The sequence below is a fragment of the Calypte anna genome, chromosome 7 (assembly GCF_003957555.1).
Source record: "Calypte anna isolate BGI_N300 chromosome 7, bCalAnn1_v1.p, whole genome shotgun sequence".
NCBI classification, from domain to species: Eukaryota; Metazoa; Chordata; class Aves; order Apodiformes; family Trochilidae; genus Calypte; species Calypte anna.
In genome coordinates this window covers 35,201,624-35,226,744 of record NC_044253.1, presented here as the reverse complement: position 1 = coordinate 35,226,744, position 25,121 = coordinate 35,201,624, and positions in this window count along the sequence as shown.

The following is a 25,121-nucleotide window of genomic DNA, read 5'->3' as shown; positions in this document are numbered from 1 at the left end:
GTGGTGAGGCTGTGAAGGGTGTCTCCTTCAGAGGGAAGTCTTGCTTGGGAAAGGTGCTCCTGAGCCTCCACGTGTGGCTGCCAGTGCCCCTGGGTGACTGGCTGGGTGGGTAGAAGGTACAGTCACTGTGCAGAGACCAAGATCATTTGTGGAAACAAGGCACTTGTGAGGATCTGCTTGGAGATGCACAGATGAGGTTTGGATGAATGCTTGCTGAGGCATTTTTCTTCTAGCTGGTGCTCTCTCCCCTGCAGGCTGCTGGGTCTCCAGGGAGTCAGTGCTGCTGTAGAGGTCAGGGAGAAGCAGGTACCACAGGGGCTTCCAGCATCTCTGCCAGGGCAGTGGAAGGGCTGGCAGGGTGTGCAGTGTGGTGGCAGAGAGCCCTGAGGCTGGAGGTATCAGCACAGCATGGGGCATTGGAGGCAGGAGCTCCAAGCCCTGGCTTTGGGTCTCCCTGCTGATCCCAGGCAAGTACAGCAGCATGCAGCCAGGAAACAATATTCATCCGAGGCTGGGTGTTCCTAAGCTGAGTTTCATCCACAGAAGCAGAAAAGGCCTCTGCCTTTCAAACCATTCTGGGCTTTGAAAATGCTCCTGTTGTGCATTTTATTCTGTGTGGGCGGTGACTTGGAGGCTCTGAACCAGTGAGCTGGGAACTTGTCCATGTGGACCTTGTCCACTTGTCCATAGCAAGCCTTTGGGCTGCACATTGTGTGTTTTCCTCAATCCTCACAACAGGATTCTGTGGGCAGCACACCTCTTCCTCCCAGAACTTCACAATCCTCTCAGCAAATCATCTTTTCTTAAATACAACCAAAAATAGTATCTTACACAATAGGGAGATGTTTGTTGGTTCATCAGTTCATGGGGAAAGCAAGCCTTGAGTACATATACATCCTCTTTATAGAATAGGTGCTGTGGAATGCAATCTCCAGCAAAATATATAATAATCCATTAGCCTTGTAGGAATAATTAAAAAAAATAAATCCACACTAATCTCAGCTGAACCGTGTAAACCTGACACCTCCTGTTTGACAAATGAATTAAGCATAGTAGAGCAGTTGTCCTTGGCTATGGGTCCATGTTCTTATGTGACAGTGCTTGCCACACAATTATTTCATCATAAAGGTGTTTACTAACATTATTTTACTTGCAAGAGTTTTTAATAACATTCTTTGGGGAGCAGTTCCACTCAAGAGCCTTAAATTACTGGCTTTTTTCTGATGCATGCATATTGGCACTTGTGTTTATGAATGTGTTTTACCATTTCTTTGTGTCTGATTCGTTGTGGTTTAGCAGATATGTGGGACTCGAAAGAATATAAGTATGGGTTTTTTCCTCTAGAGCTGATAGTAAATGAAAATCTATTTTAATGAATATCTACAATGTTTTTGAGGTTGTTTTTCTATGAATGTTAAAAATGAATCAGTTCCTTGTCTGCTTGCCCTATTTGTTTTTAAATGATATCAATATGTTTGAGAATTTTCTGTCTTCCCCCAGTTTTACAAGCACTGCTACGACAGTTTAAATAGCATTTTTGATTTATGAAAGGAAACATTTATTTTCCCCACGAAATCTACATTTTGGTGACATTGACATCACCATTTGGTGTAAAACCTTTCCCTCCCCCCCCCCTTCAGGCTATGTTTAGTTGAAAGGAAAAACCAGCTCTAAATATTAAGAGTTCCACACAATTCAAGAAGACGAATGGGAAAGAGCTTTTAGGAACAGAGACCTCTTCACCTCTTGTTCTGAAGCCTTAAGTGTTCCATAAATGCTAACACAGCTGGAAGAGGGGAGGACAGGTGCTCTGCTACTAGATCAGCTTCAGCATGGTCCCCATCAGCTTATCTGCAGCTGCCTTGATGAGAAGACCAGTGTGACCAGAGGATTTCATATCCAGGTAGGCAGACAACAGTGTTTGTGCTTGCCTGGAGTTAGCAGCTGCAATTAAAATGGATTTCCTAGCTCTTTCTTTGCCTTTCCTACTGCTCCTTCTGTACCGTCCCCATAAATCCAAGTCAGTGTTACTGGGGAAGAAAAAATACCCAGATGTAGTACATGTCATACCCAAGTTAAGAAGGTATTTAAAAATCAAACAAATTACTACAAATGGGTATGAATACTATGTTGTAAAGCACAAAAAGCCAGACTAAAGATCACTTGTTAATTAAGAAGTTTCAGCTTATTGTCTACATGAGTCGTTTGCATAATAGTTGAAAAAAGGGCAAAAATTATTAATGTTTGTTTTCTCTCCAGAAGTGCATGTTCTTCTTGGTCTAAAATAGCAGCAAAACCAGCAAAAAAACCCCAAACAAAAAACCAAAACCAAACCAAACAACAAAGCTTAGGAACTCAGAAAAGAAAAAGGGAGAGCTAAACTCTCTTCTTTTTACCTGCCAAGCCACACTGCAGCCAGCAAGCTGGGATGGGTGTAAACCCAGAGAGGATGTCAGTCTTTGCATGATCTGCCTCCTGAGAGGTGGATTGGATGGTTCTCAAGTGACCAAAGTCAGAATCCAGATTTCTAGGTCTGGATGCTTTGGACTGTCAGACAAGGTGAGCACTTGGCAGCTCTTGGGTTTGAGAGCTCTGGAATGTTTTGGAATTTAGAGAAGGATTTCTAATTGAAAAATATTAATTTTGAACCTCGAGTGATCACCTGGTTGTGTAGAACTTGGCTGTGAGCTCATGATGTTGCAATAGCTATTTCTGGCTTGTTGGGCCCTTTTAAAAATCAAAGATTGCTTTGCCACTTCTGGGTCTGGTCAGGAGAGCACGTTCTGGCTGCCCTTTGAAATGTGTGTGTGGCTGTCTCTGGCTTCTCAAAATTGAATTACTTGTCTTTCTGGTAGGAAAAACCTCCTTCCCTCCCTGAGGTGCACATGTAGGGCTACAGACATGATTTGGTGCTGTGCTTGGATGGGTCAGAGTAGAGTTTTGGGATGGATTTGAAGAGAGAAGGGAGCAATACCAGATACTTGAGTCTGGACCTCAAAAGATGTGAAGATTTCAATGCAAGTTCTATATTGTCTTCAGGAGATGTTACATTTTCAGAAATCCTAGGAGGAAGAAAATTGATAGGTTTCCCTACCTACAGATTCCCCTCTTTGCCTGAAGAAGGTTTCCAAGGTTCAGCCCATCTCCTGTGGGAGAAAATATGTAGCACTTGACACTTCTATAGCAGTTTCTGGAAAACTTTTCAATCTGACATTTCCATTCCTTAAAACCAAGGTATGAGAACACTTTTTATCATCAAGTCATGTAATTCCCAAGTGCCAGGAGAAAAGAGAAATGGAGGGAGCAGATCTGCCATATCCCAGCCCAGGGCTGGTTCCCTGGCAGAGGGGACTCTCCTCCTCTCAGAAAGACACCCGTGTGATAAGCAGGGACAGCTTAAGGGCTGTCTGAGAGAGTGAATGGACTTGGTTGAACTGCTTGGCATGTGTTACTTGCTGCAGTCTAACACTGAGTTTTGGCACCACAGTGCAGTAGCAGCTTTTACTCAGTGAACAAGAGAAAAAGGGTGTCTGAATTTTTCCATCAGCAGTCAAAAGCCTTTGTGTCTAATGAACTCGTACAGAGATACTGATTCAGAAGAGTTTTGGCAATGATTAAACAGGTCACATCTGATGTATTATGCATAACTGAGCCTAAAGAGTGCTAATCTTCACAAACAAAGCAAGCATGGTGAGGTGAGACGGATTTCTCTCTGAAAAGCAGCAGTCCCTTGGACTCAACAAAGGGTAATTAATACAGTTTTAAAGGATACCCAAAATAATTCCATAAGTACTTAAGGCTAGGATGAAATAATACCCTATATTGGTCCTGAACCACAATGAATAATATGATTATTTTTACTTTGCGAGAGGTCACAACAAATGTTTGAGATTTAAGCTGCCATAACTACAAATTTAGCAGAAAGTAGGCATTTAATGATAGATCTCCTTGCTGCGGCTTGGGTTTTATTTTGACTGTTTGTTTTGTCTTAAAAACACTAATGCTAAAGTGTTGTCTCAAATCTTTATTTTCAAATTACTTATTATATTGCCATAAATTACAGGGTGCAGTAAAAGCCAGATTGCAAAGGAGGCACGCTTTACTTTCTCATCTTTCTAAAAATAGTGGGACACAGAAGAAAGGCGAATCATCGTTTGAAAAGTTCTTTTTCTGCACTGAAGTTGCTAGTGCTGAACCAGTGGCTTTCCTCCAAGTGGCACAACAGGCTGCTCCAAATTTAGGTCTGTAATGGTAGTGGTTAACTTTAGGAAGTCCGAGGAAAACTGCAATCTATCATTCTCCCACAATTACAACGTTTTCTCTCAAATAATAGCGAAGTCTCTGGGGTGAAGGCTAGCAAATACCTTGTAAAAGATGTCCTGATGGCTTTTATTGTTTGGGTGCTTTGGGATTTGCAGCACATGGCATTAGCTTCAGCAGCAGAGCAGGGCTGTGACCCGGGGCTGCTCAGAGGCTGTGGCTCTCAGCACTCAGCCAGACGCAAAGGGTGGAGCGGACAGTGGAGCAAAGAGATGCATATGCCACGTTGACAAGATGCTGGGTAAACAAAGCTTAAGGGACACTTGTTAAACTCAACGGAGCCAAAAATGACTCTTTTTCCATGGTATTTTTAGAAGGCTTCAGCCTAAGGAAAAAGTTCACCTGTGTGACCCGAGGAAAAGATTGAGAGCTGGTTGTTATTTAGCCATCAAAAAACCCCATATGTGCATCTTTGTCAGATGCCCTCATCCTTTCTTTCCTCCTGGGCATATTTTTGGAAGACTGGCACGTCTGCCCCCGTGAATGACAGTATCCTGTTGGCTTGTCAGGACCAACACACGTCAACCCTGGACCTAAATCATACCCAGTAGGTGTGATGTGAGAGCTGCCAGCACTCAACATGGTTTCTCCAGGCCACTGAAGGAACTCTGCATTACTGCTGCAAGTGCTGCTGCTGGCCCCATTAGCTTCTGGTGGTGTCCCTGTAAGGGAGAACCTGAAGGACGTGGCCATTTCAGCGTCACCTCTGGGAGTGAAAGGAGATGGAAGGATATGGGTGCCTGCTCTGCTGCAAGCAGGATGACCCTGGAGAAGTAGGGGTGCACAGGGGGCTGCCAGCACTGCCAGGGCTTGGCCCAGACAATCTCAAGGTTCTGAATGGTGGCATTGAGAGGAGGTGCATGGTCAGGGGGCAGCCTGGCTGGGGTCAGCTGCAGAGGGACCAACGTGGGGTCCTTGGCTGCTGCAGGGGTGCAGAGGAGCAGATCCTGGAGAAAGGGCTTTCTGAGCAGGCATTTGGTGATGACCTCTTTCAAGCAGACCCTAAAGAAAGGAAAATGTAGCAGGAACCTTTCTGAGCTGACTTCCCCAGAGCTTTTGGCCTGGTGCTGCAGGCATTAGCACAGCGAGTAGGTGGCCTGTGCTGCTGCCCATACTCTGTCAGAAGACAAAGAATCTGGGAGAAGCATCAATCTGTTTCTCTTCACAGGGCTGTCTCTTCCCCCCTTTGTCAGTCAAAGGTGTCAATGTCTCTCCCCTCTATCCTCCCCCCTCCCCGAGTTGAGTAGTGTCAGTCATTCCTGTTTTTTTCTTTTTATTAATGATTTTGCAAGGCTATGTCATTACTGTGCTATACATTTTGATACAGATGGCACGACTGTGCATTTTAATGGCAAATCTGTTTCTCACATAACGCCTGAACTGCAAAAAGACTTTGACAGACTGGTTCAAGGAAAACAAACTGGTTTTAAATGTAGCAAAAACTAAAACAATGCCTTTTGGCTCTCCTAATCATCTGAACTCAAAGGATTATTTTATTTGGAAGTCAGAAATCTGAAGTAGAATAGTGGACCAAACTTGGGTGATGAAAGAAAACCGGAGGAAAGAGTGAGGCATCCTCTAAGAGCTGTATTTTTTGTTCAGCAAGACACAGAGGATTCATTCTTGATCCTGATATCAGCCATGTTTGATCAGAACTGCGTTTGGTTTGTAACTCTGGAGAATTTTGGACCCTTGCAGGGTTTTCATTAAGTTTATAAATGTGAAAAGTAGAATGTGTGTGTGTGGGGGTGACAGGACCAGAAAATGAAAAATACGTATGTGTTAAATTTCACCAAAAGCAAAGAGCAGAATACATATTCATTTGTTTTTGTGGGAGCCTGTTTCTTCCTTGATCATCTCCTTTGCATTTTGTGTTCCTTTTAGCCTACCTAAGTGCCAGCTGTTCTCAGTGGTCCTCCCAGCACTGCTCCCTCAAGTCACACATCACTGTCTGGTTCTGTTGCTACCCATTTATGTGTTTAATATTTCTACCTTGCAATTGATACATGGACATGATTCACAGCATCTTTCATTGGCTTCTGCACTATGTACTTCGGTAACTTAAATCAGAAATGTTGGTTCTTTCTACTTGCTTTGCTCCAATGTGCTCACTTGGGTGCATTGGCTGAGGTCAGCAGAGTTGTGGTATCTTAACTGCTTACCAAGCTCTTAACTGTCTGAATTTTCATTCTTCATGCCTTAATATCCCAAATTCAAAGGAATTGAGAACTCACTTGAGAACTCCTTTGGCACCTGCATTTATGGTAGATGAAGCTCAGTGGCTATATTGGAAAGGATGACCAGGAGAAAGGGGAGGAGAAATTAATTCTTAATGCCACTGCAAACCTAGATGTTTTCTGAGGGCCCCAAATAGCAGCAAATTCTGGTCTGTGGTGCTGCTGGACATCTTCTCTATGCTGGCTGCAGTGACACATAGGAATAGTAATGTTGAGAAGCCCATAAATATGTGCTTTAACAACACTGGAGGAGCTAGGGAAAATGAGAGGGAAAGCAGAGACAGACCTGGCTGCTGGTACTGACATCTCGATCTCTTGAAGGGTCTCCCTGTAGGGAAGAGGCATCACTTGTGCTCCTGCTGCTCTGAGGTGCTGGCAGGAGAAGAGAAGGTGCAGTCCTTCTCCTCTGGCTCCATATTCTCGGCAGAAATCAGCATTTTCTGCTGCTGCTCTTGCTCTGCTGAACACCAGCAGTGTTCACATTTGATTCCCAGGATGTTTTCCTTTTTTCTAGCCTGAATGACATGGCTGCAAACATGAGTTTTGGTGGGCTGGTACTTCAGTACCATGGCAGAGCTTGAGGGGAGGGAAAAGCACTAGTGGGAACATCTGCTCCCTCTTTCTTCTTCCAGTCTGAAGCCTGAGCTAGCATCAGCCTGGAATCACATGGTGGTTGACCACAGCTGCATTTTGTATCCACTTCTGCAGCATGTGTGGAGGGCTACAGACATAAATTATTGGAGAGTTGCTTCAAGAACAACAGTGAGTGTAATTTAAAAAAGCATCATTTACAGTATTCTTTGATGACAAAATGTTATGTCACTTTTGTTTCATCATAAATAAAAGGGGCGTTGGATAAGTTCTTGGCATGACAGGAAAGCTGCCAACTATGAATGTGGCTTTAATCTATCAGCAATCATTATTATTTTTATTCAGCATCTTGTCTGGAAGGCATCCTTTTCTTTGGTGCATGCAACTTCCTCTCTCCACCCTAAATATGTGGCAGGTGAAAACCATTACCCTGACACATCCCTGTGGTCATTTTTAAAGAAGTTATTCCAGTTCTTTTCCCCTGAAGTATTTTTTCCTCCATAAAGACTGTTTTTCAGCTCCAATGGCTATTTTTTCTAATGTGAATGCAGACTTGCAGGCCTGTCCCATCAGAGGGCAAATGGAACAAGAATACAGAGCAGGCAGAAATGGACCAGAGCTTGAAAGCTTGGGGTCTGTATGCAAAAATATTACTGCTAGCCTGAACTTGGAATATTTCAAGCAGGGTTGATGTTTTGGTTATGAACTAGCAGAATGAGGTGGTATTTCTGCCTTTTTTAATAGCTAATTTTGGAAGTCATTAGTAAGCTTTTAGGTAACATTTGATGTATGAAGTCCAACAAGACTTTGAGGTTTGAGGTTGCACTTAGTAAAGAGCACATAAAACCCACTGGCTAAAGCCTGTACACTTCATTGTCACCACTGACCTGGACACACTCAGCTGGGTACAATTGTTATTTTTCCCAGTATCCAGTTGCAAACCTGGAGGATGATGATGATGATTGGTATTTACTGGAGATGGCACAGAAACTAAGGAAATACACAGAGAAAAAATTCAGTGACACCAAGCTGAAAAATCAGTGCCATCTGCAAACCTTTCCAGTGACTTTTTAGTTGTTCTGGCCCCAACCTTGGATTTTCTCTGGGGGGAAGCCAGGCACAGGGCACTGGTGCAGAACAAGTCCTCACCCTGGGCTGGAGGTGAGAGGTGACCAGGAGCTCAGTTCCCCAAAACCATGGCAATTGGATCCTCTTCCTGAAGAGGAGCCTCTTCCCCCTGGAAGAGATCCCAATGTCAGCCATGGCATGAGTACCACTCCTGGGATATCCTAGCTCCTCTTCCAAACAGCACAAACAAGTTGTGTTTCCCCTTTTTATTAACAGAGAATTAGGAGAACTGATTACTGGCACCCTGGAGATTTCCCTCCTGGGTATGAAGCTACAAATCTCACTGCTCAGCAAGGAGCTCTGCAGAGTGGGGCTGGTTGTGGGATGCTACAGCTGGTTAACAGTACAGCCTCTGTGTGGGGATCTCTGGTAGATGAAGAGAAACTGTAAAGCCACTTCACTGAAAAGTTGTTGTAGTTGTGAATCTAAATGGGGTTTTATTTGAAAAAAAAAATTGGTTTTGATTTGCTGGAAAAATTCTGTGGTGAGCTTCTGCCTTGGGTTAGTTTTTCTGTTTTCATTTTGTTAGAAAACCAAAGTAATGTTCACTTTTATCACCAGAAAAAAACCCCAGAGGAATAGGAGGGATGCTGAAATGAGAGAAAGACATAAAATTCTGTGCTAAAGGGAGAAAATAATAATGATTGGCTTTGAAGGGGGTTGAAGAGAGCCTGGGACAGGAATGCAAGATAACATCCCTGTTTAAGCTCATGGAAAAACTTGCCCTGCCTTCCCGGGAGCCCCTGTCCTGTGACCCAGAACAGGATGGGAGAGGTGAGGTGGCCTTATCCCCACCAGGGTGAGTGGCTGCTGGGAAGGGCTCAGGGAAGACTCCTCTGGGCTCAGCTCTGCTCCTCTGAGCAAGCAGAAAGGGCCATGGCTGCTGGCAGAGACAGAGCCTGCTGGGAAGCTGAGGGCTTCAGATGACTCCAAACCAAAAGCTACTCAGCAGCAGAAATGAGAAACATTTTAGAGAAAGGCTTTGCCTGTACTCAATTTTCCAGATTAACAGCACCTGCCTTCCAGCATCTCCAGAGTTTTGTATCTTTGCAGCTAATGAAAATTATACAGACTCAGTATCCTGGAATAATGGAGTAGAAAGTACAAGAAGGACAAACTTCTTGGGTCAGGAGAACTGCTGAATCCAGAGAGGATAAACTGCATTAACATTTTAGCAGTTGTGTGACCCTTGTGCATGAATGTTTGCTATTATTTCTATGAGCTCCCTGGATGATAAGCATGATAAAAAATTTAACCACAAAGAAAAAAATATGTTTAAGGGACTGTTAAGGGTCTGCCTAATCCCAGAAAAGCAAGGAAGTTCAGGATGGAGCTGACTCCATCTGCAGTGCTGGTTGTGCTGGTTTTCATTAGTGAAATCAGTGTGTTGGATGATGCAATTCACCACCAGCTCTTTATTGCCCAGAACCTTTTTGCTGGTGGTTTGTAAAATCCTAGAAAAGCAGGGCAGGAAGGACCTGGAGAGATCCTCTCATCCTCTGCAAGGACATGGAATCAGAGCAGAAATGTACAGCCTGCAGTTTTCCCCTCTGGTATTTCTGAATCTGTGACCAGAATCACGTGTAGATGGGACGTGGCTCATGCTTCTTGCTTGCTGTGTTGCTCCCTGGCTTTCAGGCTGGTTTTGAGCACATTTCCAGCATTCAGCGCTGCACCTCTGGTTTGTGAGGGAAGAGTGAGGCTCACCCAGCTCCCAGAGAGGTGAGGAGGCAGTGGTGGCTGAGCAGAGGTTGGAGATGTTGTCACTCCCACCAAAAAAAGCTGGAATACCAGTTCTGGGCTGGGCTTTGGGCAGGGAGTGAGGTTTCGTTTGTATCCCACTTGGTAGATGCTGAGCCCTGTGCTCCGGAAGTGCTGTGGGACTCTCTCCTTTTCTTCTGCCCCTCTTCCACCTTTCTCCTGTTGCTAAATGTAGCTTGGAGCAGGCACACAGAGCAACTCCATGTTCTCCTGGTAGCTCAGCCCAAAAGTGTGTCCATCTCCTGAGTGGAGACAGCAGAGCAGTTGCTGGGAGGTCAGCAGATGCTGCAGCACTGGCAGGGCAGTCACTGACCACTCTGCATCTGAACAACAGCATCACACTGGCTGCAGTGCCCAAAGCTCTGCTCCTTTCTGTTCCTCTGGTCCCCTTTCTGAACTTGCTTCCCACAGCAAGTTCTAGCAGACCAAGAATTATTCATAGATGATTCCAAGAATAATGAATAAAACCAAATTGTAAGCTGCTTGCAGGCATAGTCAGAAGGAGATCTAATTTTCCAGCTTACTCAATGTGAATTATTAATTCTGCTTGACTAACATAGAGCAGTCTCCTGGTGTTTAAGAGGAAAGACAGTCTGCTCTATCAGTTCATTGCTGATACCTCCCTGGATTTTTCACATCACAATGTATTTAACTTCCTGAATCAAACCTAGCACCAAGGGAGGGAGCACAAATGCTCAAGCTCAAGCAGCCCTGCAAGACACGAGCTGTTTGTAACTTGACTGATCCTCAGGGCTCTTCAGTCCCCATAAGCATGGCCCTCCTATGGCAGTGTGAGCTGTGAGCCTGCATTTAAGAAAAAAAAATAAAATAATAATTTGTTGCTTACAGTAAAGCTGAGACAACAGAGTTCTTGAGCTATAATCATTTGTTGTCTTGTGGGCTGCCAGGTTTCTGTGGGTAGCACAGAGGTGGCTGCTCTAACTGATGGGACTGAGAAGGGTCTGGGGCTTAGCTTGGCTGGGAGCAAAGCCTGTTGCAATTTCAGGGTGAAATCCTACCTGTTGTATAATGCTGGAGTTGTTTCTGTGACTGGCTGGAGCTGCTTGGGATGTGCTCTGGATTTACACCAGGATGAATGTCAGCTGACAGATAAAACAGAGCTTAGAGCCTCTGTCCCAAAATTAAGCAATATATAAGCACTCCAGGCCCTTGAGGATGCTCATCCCAAGTGGTGATAAAAAAAAACAAAGAGCTTTGCATTCTGGAAGATAGCTCTCAAGAGCTGGAGGAAAAGGAAAAAAAAAAAAACAAAACCAAACCAGAACGCTAAATAAAATTAGTAAATAAATAAGAAATAGAAAACCTTCTAGCTGAAAGCCTTTTTTGCTGTCCACCCTTACCCTTTCCTCCTGGTTCCTATGTACTTCAGTGCATAGCTGGGCTCCCGTGCTTGAGCTGCTTTCTAGCCAAAGAACTATGCTTGAATTAAAGGGTAAGTGCAGAGAGGAGGCATTTGTGGCACAGCTGCAGGTGTCCTTGGGCTCCAGGTCAGTACCTAGTGACTGAGCTATCACAAGTATTTGTTTCCTAAAAAATAAATAAATTAACAACTATTTTCAAAAGGCATCCTATCTCAAACATCTTGTTACTAACTTTCCCCTGGCCTTATCCTTCTTTTCTGGCTACTTGATGTATAAGTTGCAGTTGCTTAATGATTCAAAACTCTTAAAACATTCTTCATGAATTAGAATTTCTAACTGCTTATTGTAGATAGGAACTCTACGTGTTGGAGCAAGCAGCATCCCTCTTCTGTAAAATATGCAGACACTTCCACTGCATTGGATTTTAGTCACTGGTTTTGGATATTCTTTATCAAAGAGCCATTAGCAAGACTTTCCAATTATCTTTCTCCGGGCACATAATATGCTCTGTGTCTTTAATTAGCACCTTCCTTCCTCTCCCCCTTCCCCCCTCTCTCAGGAAAAAGCCAAACCTTCCTCACAACCAAACTGGCCTGTCAAAACCTGACAACTGAAGTTCTGCCTTGTCAATATAAAATTGTCTGTACCACTCTGCAAGCTGAGTGTTTGGGACTGGTGCAAAATAACGCACCAGCTGCATTGTCTGCTCTCCTGCTTCCTCCCACTTCTGCTTCATTCTTTCAGGGCTACTGAAGGACTTCTGGCCTCCCCTTAGCATTTACTGTAGAACACAGAGCACGTTTCCTTAGAGGCTGTGTGGAGAATTGCTCTAAAGAGGTATTTCTGGATGTATGTGGCAGTGTATTGCTGTGCCCGTTTCTCTAAGCTTCCCTGTGCAGATGCAGAAGTGCTGAGAACCCCTCAGTCAAAGGGTAGGTGAATCCAAGCCTTGTTTTCCCCTCAGGAGTGGGATTTTACTGGGAATGCTGGCAGACCCCTCACAACAGAAGGACGGGTGGGTGCTGCTACTGTATATATCTGTTGTTGTCACATTGGATTTTGTGCAATAAAAATAAAACCCTTGGTCAGAAGTGTCATAAAAGTTTGATTGACTTTCCACTTTAATTGCTTATCATCCTTGACGAGACTTCTTGGCATTTAGAAACCAGTGAATCTGTTTCCCATTTCTTTAGGCTTTATAAATACACCCTGTTTATATTAAAATGATAGACAAATATACATAAAGCTGGAAAACATGACCACAAACTCTTTTCCTCTCTCTGTGCATTTTTGAAAAAAAAAACCCTAAAGACACTTTTATTGTTGCTAAACTTTTGCCCTTGGCTGGTAGAGCCTTCTTTATGTTTTAACAGATCCAGACATCCTTTTCATGTGGTCCTTGGATGTTCTATATTTTATATCTCTTGTGGCTTTATAAAAAGGCAAGAATGAGCTTGCTGCACAAACATATCTGATGGTAATTTTTTTGTTGGTTGGGTTTTATTTTTATTTGTTTGGTTGGTTTTTTTGCATGTCAGGAGTGTTGTGATGTTTCCATTTTGAAAGGAACTTGTTTCCCCCTGGCCTGTGAACCTGTGTATGAGGGTTTCAGGAAGGCAGTGGAAGCTGAGCAGATGATGGAGTATTTTGGAGGTGGGTGCTGGGGCTGGCCAGGGGAGCACAGAGACCTCTCAGTGCTTGTGCTGCCATCTCCCACCATCAGACACAGCTCTCAGCAGATCAAAAGTGCCCAAACCTAACAGCACTTTTGGGCAGTTTTGTACCAAAAAAGTAACTCTGATTTAATACCAGTCTTCCATTCAGAGGAACAGAGGCCCCAGATGATTTGCTGACTAAATACATCAGCCCCCAGGTATTTCTTGAGTAATAAAATCCAAGTTAAAGAGAGAGAAAGTGCAGCTCAGCCATGAAGAGACGTGGTAGCTGTAAAAGCATCCGTATTAGCAAAAGGTTAATGGACAGCATTTTCAGATGGTTGCCAGCTGTTTCCTTCTCATAGAAAGCATGACTTCAGTGGAGCTCTGTGGCAGAACAGGGACGTGGCTGCTGTGGGCTCGGGGCTGGAGCAGAGAAAGAAACTCCCTGATTTGCTTTTTGAGGTGCTCTCTGCTGGTGTTAGAGCTTCCAGGGCCTGAGAAACTCACCCCTCGGAATGAAATGCTTAAATGCTGGCAGAAGGTGCCTCCTGTTAGCAAACTGAAAAAATTAACCTTATTTAAACAGGCAGAGTAGCAAACCACATGTCCCAGAGGACTAATTTTGCTCTCTCTCCTCAGTTGAGGGCTCCTCTGTGAGTTTGCTAGCCCCGTGGTGTGTGCTGCAGTAGTTCTCATGAAGTGTTAACTTCACTGGTTGTATAGTTAACCCTCTTCTTCCACAGCTTTCTAAACCCTACACAGCCATACTGCTCTCCTAGCCAGAAAGGAAACTGTTCTGGGTCAGGGCCTTCAGCTCTGCCTGGCAGGCAGTGGAGTTCACAAGTTTGGTGATACCCAGAACCCAAAGTTGAGTTTCTGCAGCAGAAGGATCCCATCTGATCAGCTGGGCTGAAATCTCCACCTGCAGCCTTGCTCCCCTGACACCTCCACTGGTGCTCAGGAGCTCTGCTCATCTTCTGACAGAGAGGTGGCTCCTCCAGATTCAGTCAGTGACTTTCTTGTAGTTTGACACCCAGACTGCCATTTCCTTCTGAGAGTAAAAGGATATGACATCTTCCATCACTCAAGTGACTGCAGAAAACCTCAAATCCAAGCTGCAGTGCCATTCTGCTAGCCAAGATCAGTGCTCTGAAAAACAAAGCCTGGTATTTCTTGCCAGTTACCCAAATCAGCAGCCCACTGGCACCAAGCTACCTGTGTATCTGAGAACTTTGCAGGGAGAGGAGAAGGCGTTTGGAGAACAGGAATGCTTTGTCTGTAGGCTTGAGCAGTGAGTTACTCAGGTTTTACTCACTTGTGGGATTTAAAGGGTATATCAGGAGAAGTCCTACCTCTCACTTAAGGGAGAGAAAAGAGAGATATGCTAGACCAGGAGAAAATGTCCTCCCCAGCATCTTTCTGCCCCAAATTGTCCTTAAGGATAGTGCTGGAAAAGGGTTTCTTCTATGGGCTTTCTCCCAAGCTTTCTCTTTTCTAAGATGTTCCTTCATCTGCTGACTTGACCAAAACCACATTATTCTGCTACTCCAAACCTGCCTGGACACCAGGGATTCCCTAGTGTAGAGATTTCATCCTGGGAAACGATGGTCCTCTCATTTTTATTTTTTTTTTTACAAAGTTGCTGAGCACCTAGGACCACCTGTCTGCTTCTTCCACTGATCCCTTCCCTAGTGAGAAGGGAAGCTCAGAGGTAGCTCATTGATCTGACACCCTTAGCAAGACCTTTGATCTTTCCATGGAGATTTGCTGTGCTGATGTGATATCAAGGGGTTTGGGTGTTGGTTATTTCTTTGCTTTTTGTGACGTTTGTGTAGGCTGTGGTGAGCCCTTTTGTGTCCTGCAGGCAACTACTAGGAGCAGCCCTGCTCTTTCTGACCACCAGACTTGATTACTGTAATTCCCTCAGCATCTCCTCAACTCATAGTATGTTTGGACTGTGAGTAACTATGAGTAACCCAGTTTTTTTTACTAAGGAGAGCAGGAGTAGCTGTCATTTTGTAACTACCCTTTGTGGCCTTACTTGCCTTTGCCTCTGCCGTGCTCCTCATGGATTTTGTTTGCTGATTTCTTGCTCAGGCCCTTAAAGTTGTCAAACCCAGTGATAAAAGGTTAATAATAGGAGAGAATTTAAATTTGTTTGCTGTAAGGGAAGATAAGTAATGTCAGTGGAAACATTTGAGGTAGATGCTGGCAGCTCTCAGCCCCGTTGCAGTCTCACAGGTGACACAAATGATAAAAGTGACACAAATGATGCTCGTTCCAAGGCAGTGCTGGCAGAGCAACACAGAGAAGCTCTGGGGAACGTTAACTACGGGGGACACCAAGTGGGTTTTTCCAGCAAATAAATACTATTTGGAGCAGAAAGGCCCAAATCAATTACTTTATTAGGTAGGGCAATTTACAGTGAAACTCTGTGAGGGGTTTTGGGGTAGCTCAGTTTGCCTGTGTAGGGTAATCAAGGCTACAGTCTTGATTACCCTTCCTTTCTGTGCTGGAGCCATGAGGAGGCTTCTGTGGGCCAGCCTTGAACTTGGTTTGCACTCTAACCAGGCTACAACTTCTTTTAATCAGGTCTTTGGTTTCAGTTTGTTGGTTTTGTTTTTTTTTTCAGTCTGTTGGTGTTTAATGGTGGCATTTTTTAGGAAGATGAAAAAAATCCTAAGAGAGGCTTGTCTCGACTTGGCTGTTTTATAAAGGTAGATTTCAAAATACACCTTTCTGATTTGTTCTTGAAATCCAAAGCCCTAAGTGGAGACGTTCAGAAGCATTTAGTGCTGGGGTAACACAGTGCTCATTGACATCCGTTAGCGCCAGGTCTGACTGGTAACAGATCATGGTTTATATCCTAGGAAATTTGCTGTTAAAATTAGACATAAATAGAGGTGGAGTATAATTAGTTATTCCTTCCAGATGGACTAACTGTGCTGCTCAGCCAGATGATCCCAAGCAGTGCTGCCCTCCCCCTCCTGAACCTGCCTGCCCTTTGGGATGAGCTCCCTAGGGCAGCTCTCTCTGCACTGCCCTGGGCCTGGCTCAGGGATCTATCAGGGATCCCCCATCTCCTGCACAGTCCCACCTGCACAGCAATGGGATTCCCTTTGTTACCCCAAGAGGGTTTTCAAGCCTCACTGTTAGTCTGGAAGCACATACACTCTGTATACTCTCTCTACACCTAGCTTACTATACCTTTACTCTCAGCAGAATTGCTTCCAGAGCTTTAAATGCTATCCACTAACTAGTTTTTATTTCCAGAGAATCCCCTGACTCCAGGAGAGCAGAAGAGGAACGGGTGGCACAGTGAAACCATAGCTGAAGTAGTCAGCATGTCCACCTCTGTTTCTGCCCTTTCTGCTCTTGGAGATGTCCTGATGGGGCTGTGCTTAGATAAGGAGAGAGGAGAGGCCCTGGACCCTACCTGCCCTGCTCACCTCAAGCTTGGGATGTTAGGCCTGATGGAAAGCTCACATCACTTTGTCACAAAAAATACATCTGGTTCTTGTTTAACCCATTGAGCTTTTGAAACACTGAGGCTGTGCTGGCCACGAGTGCTTGCATCTTGTCCTTGTCTCTTCTCTTTGATTCCCACTGATCTTTCCTTGTCTTCCTTCTCTGTGAGAGAGACAGAATGTATTGGCAAAACCCTTGAGCCCTGTTAATTAGTATCCAAGAGAATTAATTTTATTTGAGTCTTAAAATACCTGTATTATCTTGATTTCACTGTGAATGCTTTTTTTTTATAGTTACTTCAGAAAACGTTTTTCTCATTGTCCATATAATTATTGTATAGATGAAAATAACCCTCCTACTCAGTAGATAAAGATTCATCTATGAATTTCTTTAGTCACAGTTTTTATTAGCAGCACTAGAGGTATTTTTAAAGTGTTTATTTAATCCAGCTATTCAGTAGTCTCCAGAGTCCGGGCTTCTGCTTTAGTGCTGAATCAATGCTTGGTCAAGCCTTAAACTTTATGGGTTTTGGCACCGTGTTGAAACAGAAGCTTTGATGCTTGAGACTGCTGCCTGCACAGAACAAATATAAATTTTGATCAGTGCAGTAAGTATTGAGCAGTTAAAATGTCAGAGGCAAGGCTCTAGCAGCCCCCTCACCCCGGAGCTGTGGGGCTGGGGGTGCATCTGGGCTGCAGCCCATTCCTGGGGGCTGCCCCTGCTACCCTCTGTGTCGAACTTGCATTGTGTCTGATGGCATTTCAGGACAAAATGACTATTTATAAATTCCTGGGTCATTCTTGGGTTTTCAGAGGCTGACAAAGCTGCCCTCCTCTCCAGAAACTGGGGATCAAGGTCAAGGCTTATGGATCTTTGTGTTCTGAACCAAAACTGTGACTCCTAATGTTATCATTTAGATGAGCTTCAGGTCTATTGTGGTACCAGGAAAGCTTTGGCTTCTACAGTGTTCTGGTGCTTTTCCTTTAACATGTCTCAGGATCTCATCTGGATCATGGCTGTAGGTCAGGCTGTGATGCAGAGGAAAGCCACAATTTCATCCTCTCACAGCTCCATGCCCCAGATGTATTTTTTTTTCACTTGGCGAACTCAGCACATTCTCTGGGAGGCACCCATGCCTTGTGGACACCCATCCTGCCTTCCCAGCACCTCAGTTTTCTCTGGCACACAGAGCATGGGAGCATGGATGAGAGCAGGGGCAGCCCCACTGCCTGCACACAGGGGTGACTCTGCTCTGACAGTTCCCCTCTCAGCTGCCCCTAGGCTGCACATTCCTCCTTGGTTTTTTGGCTCATATCTTTGCCCCTTTTGCTGGAGCTGTGATTGCAGCCTAGGCTGGAAGTCCTGCAGTGCCAGTGGTTTCACTGCTCAACTCTCTGACCCATAGAATTCTGCTAATATCTTCCCTTAAGTGTTTGCAAAGCTTACAGTGTGATTTGGTGCTGTAGAAATTTCACTAACATCCAGGCACGTCTTATCTTCTTCATGGGCAGGTTTTATCTCCATCTGACATTTATTATTAATATTTTTGTACAGTTTGTAGCCTGCAAAGGACCTGCCTGGGTCCTTGGGCACCCCTGGCTGGAGTTCTGCTTCTTTACCTCCTGCTGCCACTTGGTGCCATGGCTTCCCACCAAGGCAGAGCCTGTGCTGGGCAGAAACTGGCCTTGCTTCCTTGGTAATGCCCAAATGTCAAAAATGACTCTAACTTGAATCTATGGCAGTGCAGAGGGGGTTTAGGACAGAGTCTGTGTCCTTTTGGGCTTGGGTCAGTCATTGTGAAAAGGGGCCAAAAAGACTGCCCAGGTAGAGGGTGGAGATGCCCCTGCTGGCTGGCAAGGGCTGAATGCTGCTGTGGAGAGAAAACACTTTCCTTTGTGGTGGTGTTTGATAGCCAGTCCCACAGCCAGCTTCTGGGAACTTTATTAGCATGTTTGACAGAGGCTGTGAAGACTCAAAATATACCACCCAGGGCAAGCCCCCCCCGTGTTTTCACTGGAGTGGAGTGCCAGCGTGTCCTGCAGAGCTGGGGCTGGGAGCAAGGGCACAACTGGGCTGGAGAGTTGCTGGAGGAGCTTATGCTAATGCTGCAAATTAAATCATGGGCTGCTCCTGACACATTCCCAAGACTCCGTTTAAGAGAGAGAAATCAAAAAAAGGGTCCTGGGAGCGCTCTTAGGCCCTAGATATGCACTAGGGAAAACAGAAAGACTTTCCAACTTCATTTAACACCACCAGGAATTTACAGCCTGTCTGTAAGACATTAACAGGGATGGATACTAGGGGATAAGAGGGGCTCCTTTGCCCCTCCTGCAATAAAGGGCTCTCAGGAGAGTCTGTGGCCTCAGCCCCTCTGTGGCTCCCTGCTCATCACCAGGGATGAGCCCAGCTCTGCTGCTGGGAGGCTGCAGGCAGGTGAGCTCCCTCCTCCCCTGCTCCCAGCTTCTTGTAATCTTTCCCCCTCCCGCTGCAGGAGGAGCAGGCAGAGCATAGCACCCAACACCTCCAAAGCCTTGGCATTCAGGTTTTTAAAAAAATTAATAATAATTTTAAAAGTGATTGCATCTGACCTGCTTTCGGTGGAGAAAGCTCTTCATTTTTATCATGAGTTGTCTAAATTAGGAAACTTTAATAATATATGCAGTTTATCATAAAGCTTCTGTGCTAATGGCTGAAACTGACATAAAACAAAGAATTTATAATGCTGGATTAGCCTTATGAAACAGTGGTGTACCTTCATAAAGAGTCCAAAGAGCAATTATTATGTGTGTTTGACTGGCACTGTAAAGTCGTTAGTTCAATCATCATTGACCAATTACTGCTTTATTGTATTTTCTTTTTATTTTTATGGTCAGAGAATGGCGTTTTTCCCACAATCAGTCCTTGAGCACAAAGACAATAACAATTAAAAGAAATATTTTAAGTCTGGGTTTTATCTGCACAGAGGGACCCATCCGTCACTCTGAAGATCTCTTTTGCATGCGGCTGTATTTCCATCCAATAGCTCCCAAATACCCAGTATTCCAGAATCGAAAGTTTTGAAGCATTCTTCAGAAAAAGAGTAGTTTGTCTTTCCCAAACTTGTTCCAAATATCAGGAGTTCCTTATGCCCTTACACTTGTTTAACCACTGCCTGTGTACAGAGCTGTGTGCGTGCTAAGGTTACATATGACAGGGATGAGAGGCCAGATAAGGATGGTTATTGTGTGGTCATTAGGGACAGGCTTGGGCAGGATCCAGGCTTATCAGCCAAACGTAACACTGGGTGAAAATGCTTATTTATCCTGACAGTACTGACCTGCCAATGGGCTTGCTCTGTAATTAAGGTGAAGGTGTTGCTTACATAGTAGCTCAGGAATTGTGCCTGTCCTCAGCCTGGGCTGCCAGCCCGTGGTTTGGGGTGAGGTGACAGGCTGGGAGATGACCTTGACTTCAGCTGGAGGAGGTGGCTTTGGATGGGTGAAAAGCAGCCTTTGACATCCAACCCAGCCTGAAGACCCTCACAGCTCCTGGGCTGAGGGAGCATCCGTGGGCAGCCCCTTTGCTGGGACTTCCCCTGGGATGTCCTGGGAAGCTCCAGGGAGAGCTGGGCTGTCTGCACACCAGCACAGGGATCCTTCCTTCTGCAGCTCCTACAGCTTGTGCTGCTGTTAGTGCTCAGCCTTCCCCCTCTTTGTCCCAACCCAGGAGGAGTGGGGTGGTTAAGGTGCCTGTGGTCATTGCCTGCTGCAGTTGTTGCTGTGCTGGCAGAGCTTGGAAATGGGTTTGGGGAGTGGGTTTGTGGGGACTGTCCTGTTTGCTGGGGTGAAGCAGGCAGGGGTGGCTCTCCTGGGCCAGGGGCTCAGCAGCATCTGGGCAGCAGCACTTCTTAGGAGGTGTCACTGAGCCTGCTTCAGCCACCCTGTCCTCCTTTGGAACAGATTTATATTTTGGGCTTTGATTTGCTTTCAGGTAATTTTTTTTTTTTTTTTAAAGCATGTCAGAGAGAGACAGGAAGGAAGGAGCAAGTAGTGGAAGTGGAGAAAGGACTACCAAAAAATAGCATGTTGCTCCTTCTTTTTTGCTTTTTTTTTCAATTTTGGAAGTCATTCTTTTTTCCCTGCTCTAGTGTGCATCCAAAAATTTAATTTAGATGGGAATGGGAATGGGAATTTCATTCCCAATTGGCTGAAATATCTACAAGTCTCTGGTCACCACAATTAACTAGAATTAAATGGTGAGAAACTCAGAGTAGCTGAAGATGTCAGACAGATCTTCAGCAACAAAACACTTTTTTTCTCCTGTTTAGAGGTACACCAGTTAAGCTTGCAGCTCAATCAATAGGTGATATACCCTGAAGTCATTGAGCCAGTTCCTCAGTCCTGGTACTCCAGTTCTGAAATAATTTCATTTACATAAATGTGGAATTTGATTTTCCTATATGAGAGGAAGCCCAGAAGTTCACACCAGGTTTCACGTGGCTCCTTCTGTGGGACCCTCCATGGCACGCACTGACACTTGCTTATGAGGATGAGGAATTTCTCCTTGGCTCCAGTTCTGCTGCATCCAACCTGGGGAATTTGACAAGCTGCAGCCATCTCTTTCCAGTCCTTTCCCAGTGACTCTATCCATGAGGGTGGTTTTCCTAAGCCTGACCCTCCTTCCCCTCCCCCTCGCTTTATTTTCTTAAGAGACTTAATCAAAGGTAATTTGAGTTCCCATTTCTCTATCAATGGTTGTATTTAAAAGGGGCTTATCTGATTTCCATCACCAATTATGGGCTCCCATTTCTTGTTTATATCCATCTCAAATCTGACAAGGTCCCTGTTTGATTTTGATAGGAAGTCAGGGCTTCGTACAAAGCTGAGGAGCCTCTGAAGCACATTTGTTCGGGTAAAATAATATCTCAGAAATTACTTCACTTGTACTGCAAGAGGAGGGGGTGGAATAGGGTGGTCCCTGCCACTTCTGTTGAAAAATAAATTCTGAAGCCAAGATAGTAAATATTTCCCTGAGCCAACACAGTGGGAGGGAAATTACAGTGCCCAGGAATATTGCTATTAAGGAGGCTCCAGGTCAGAGGTTAATGTAACAGGAGTTGATCTAGCCAGAAAGGTCAGGAAGGGTTGGCCTGCTAAGTACAGAGCTGTTTGATGACTTTTAACTATTTTGGGCAAGAAAAACATCTCTGCCCTCATCCTTGGGAGATAGCAGGCAAAAGCTGAGGCCTATTAGCTCTAAAAAATTGATGGGGCAAATGCATGCCCAAAGTGAGGTGTTCCTGGGCCATTAATGCTCTTTCAGCTTCAACACAGCAGCTTTGAACCTGCTCCAGGATTTTGCTGGGCTTGAGTTTTAAAATTTATTCAAAAGCTACCCCACCATGCTGCCCGTGCTGTCCTCCGATTCCCCTGGGATAACTCCTAGAGGGAGGAGGATTTATTGGATCTTTTGTTGGGTCTTCTGCCCCTGCAAAGGGAAAGCCTTGGGGAGAGACAGGTTTGCTGTGTATTGAGAGGGTCAGTTGCCTGCAGGAGAAGTCAGGAGCATGTGGGAACAGGGAAACTTGCAGGAGGCTCCCAGCAGCAGAGGGGTGACAGCAGCTCTCAGCCAGCCACGAGCACATCACTGGGTCAGTACAACTGGGATTAACTGGTGAGAGGTGCAGTTGTGTGGTGTTTGGAAAGGTCAGCCACACTGCACCTCCAGAAGCACCAGGGAAGTGTTCTTGGTCTGTCAGGATACATCTGGGTACTGTGTGGTTACCTTTGGGCAGGTTGAGTATGTCTTGTTCAAAAAAAAAAAAAAAAAAAATCCATCTGAGAGCCTGTTTTCTTACTGGTGCCATTTCCTTTCTTGCAGGGAGACTCCTGAGCTGGGTAAGAGCTGGTGAGGTCCATCCCAACGAGCCCTGCAGCTCCTGCTGTGGTAAGCACTGAGGTATTTCAGACACAAGTTCCTCTGACCATGGGTGATATGCATGTTATGACACTGGTGTTATTTCTCTTTTGGGGGTAATGTCATGCCTCTCTCTCAGAGGACATCAGCTTGGAGGTATGTCGAATTGTTTTGACTGCTAGAAAATGTGGAAGAGCTGCCCTGGAAGGCCAGGCTGCCCATGCCTTGATGTGAAAGCTTGGGTAGGCCTCACAGAAGTTCACTATTAATCAGAATAACCATCTGCAGACTTTTTTAATCCTATGGGTACCTGTGTCTCATTACAAAAGGAGAAACCCCTCCAGTGGGGCTTTTCAATGCTCTGTCTCTTGCTGATGACTTCTCCACAGTGATCCAAACTTCCCCAACACAGCTGCCCCATCCCAGGGAACACTAGGTTTGTGTTTTCCCACATTTTCCTCTCACTTCTGGCAAGCTGCATGTTCGCCCCATTCCATCCTGCCTACTCTTGGAAAAAAAAACCCAGTTTCAGTGTGTGCAACATGCACAGTGAGGAGGCTCCTTCCCTCCTCTGCAGCTTTGCAGTGGGAGGGTGTGCACAGCCCCCCCAGGATGCTCCAGCAGGTCTTGGCAGGGCATCTCAAGTGCCCAACCACCTCACCATCAAACCTCACCCAGGAAGCAGGGCTGCAGCTGGCTGGCTTGAGGCCCTCAGCAAAGCTGCTCCTGAGGAGGAGGAGATGAACAGAATGTGGGCCCTGCAGGAGGAGCTGGGAAGCTTTGACATCCATGCTTCTGAGTAATTACATGGGTTTGGACTGTAATGCAGGGAAGATTTTAGTGCAAACGTTAGGGAACAGCTCACATTCTTTATGAGATGAGATGAAACAATTTCATCCCAGATAAAACTTAAGACCAGCAAAAATTTCCTAATGCTTGATTGCTCTTGAGGTAATATTTCAAGTCTTGAATCATTCTGGTTTAAAATACCTCAAGTTTACAATGATAAATCTACGAAGCACTAAAAATCCTACTCAATCAACTCTGGTTCTTGAAATGGCATCTGCCTTAGAGCTATAAAAATAACAGATGATTTTTTGATAGCTTATCAGTTAACAGACTGCTTAGTTAGGATAGCACATTTTTATGCTAATCTTAGGGCTGTGATAAGCGAGAGAGAGAAAGAAAATCTATAGTATTATTTTGTATCTACTTTAAGTTCAGCCTAGCTTTTGGAAAAGATCTGCCCTCTCCTAGGGATTGCCAGCCTCCTGGGGGTTTCAACACTCATCTGAACGGAGGTGGAATTGATTTAAAAATGGGAAAGTGGGAATAGGTGTGGCTCTTTCACGGTCTCTCTTCTGCAGAATAGAGAAGGCACAGGAGGCTGCAGAGGCAGCTCCCTCAGCCCTACAGACCAAGGTGGCATCACTGCCTCACCCAGGTGGCATCACTGCCTCACCCAGGTGCCAGCTCCTCTCCTCTCCTCTCTGGGAGCTGGTGAGGCAGAGGGCAGAAGCCAGAGATGTGCCATCCACAGTGGGAAAGCTCCTGGGCTGGTGTCAGACACATCACAGCTGCACATTTTGGTCTTGTCGTTTGCAAGGGAGGTTTGCAAGGGAGAAAAGGCTCCTGCTGCTAAACCAAGCCTTGATTCCTGAAGTCTGGGATTAGCTTGGCAAAACATTAAATTGCAAAAAGGTTGAGGCTGATGAGGCATTTTGCTGACATGGCAGTGGTGGTGTTTCAGTGGGCAGGCAGGGACAGGATTTGCATCCTCAACATGTTCACCATGAGGAATTCTCACATCCTTTTATAAGAAATGATGCTGCCTTGGCTTGGTGTCCGCTGCCATTTCCTCTGGGGATGAAGTGACAGCCTAAGTGGACCTTGATTTGACCTGCAGTATCATTTTGCATTCTCCCAGACAGAGATTTGTACTTTTGATTTGGGGTAAATCAAAGTGGCATTCAGACCTTGACTGGCCCCTAGCAACTGTTTGCTTCTTGTCAAGGTGTCCTGACAAATCCAGAGAGGACTTTTGTTACCTGTGTGCCAGAAGTGGATCCCTGTGCTCTGGATTTGATCCAGAGGCAAAACCATGCAGGGTACCTGGAGATAAAAACAGAAACCTGAAGATATGTGAGACTACTAAATAGTAGTAGACCTACTAGTAGTCTACTAGTACTATTTAGTAGTAGTAGACTGCTAACTAGTGGTGTAGACCACAAAATCAGGGATTGTCTTTTTTTCTCACTTCAAGGTCACAGCCAAAGAAATGTATTTTGTCATCTTCAACATGCAGCAAGGAAAAAGCAGCAAGACTTGAGACTTGCTTCTCTTAAACTTGCCTATTTCTTTGCAGAAAACTTTTGTTGACACAGAGTTGTTAGCCCAAATCAGCAAACAGTGGTGTGATCCCACAGACCCCCAAACTCTGGGTAGGAGCATAAAAAGAAAATATGCTTCCTGTGATTCTTCTAGGTTCTTACACTCTTAGGTTAATCCAGAAGCCTGAAGAGATGAACCTTTCAGTTGCCTGCAGCCTCATCCAGACATACTTAGCATATAAAAATATGACTAAGGAGAGAGGAAGTTAGATAATTTCTCCTCTGTAAATTAACCAAAGTTGTGATGAATTTACAACTCACAGTTGGGTGAGGCAGGGAAAAGGTTTCCTT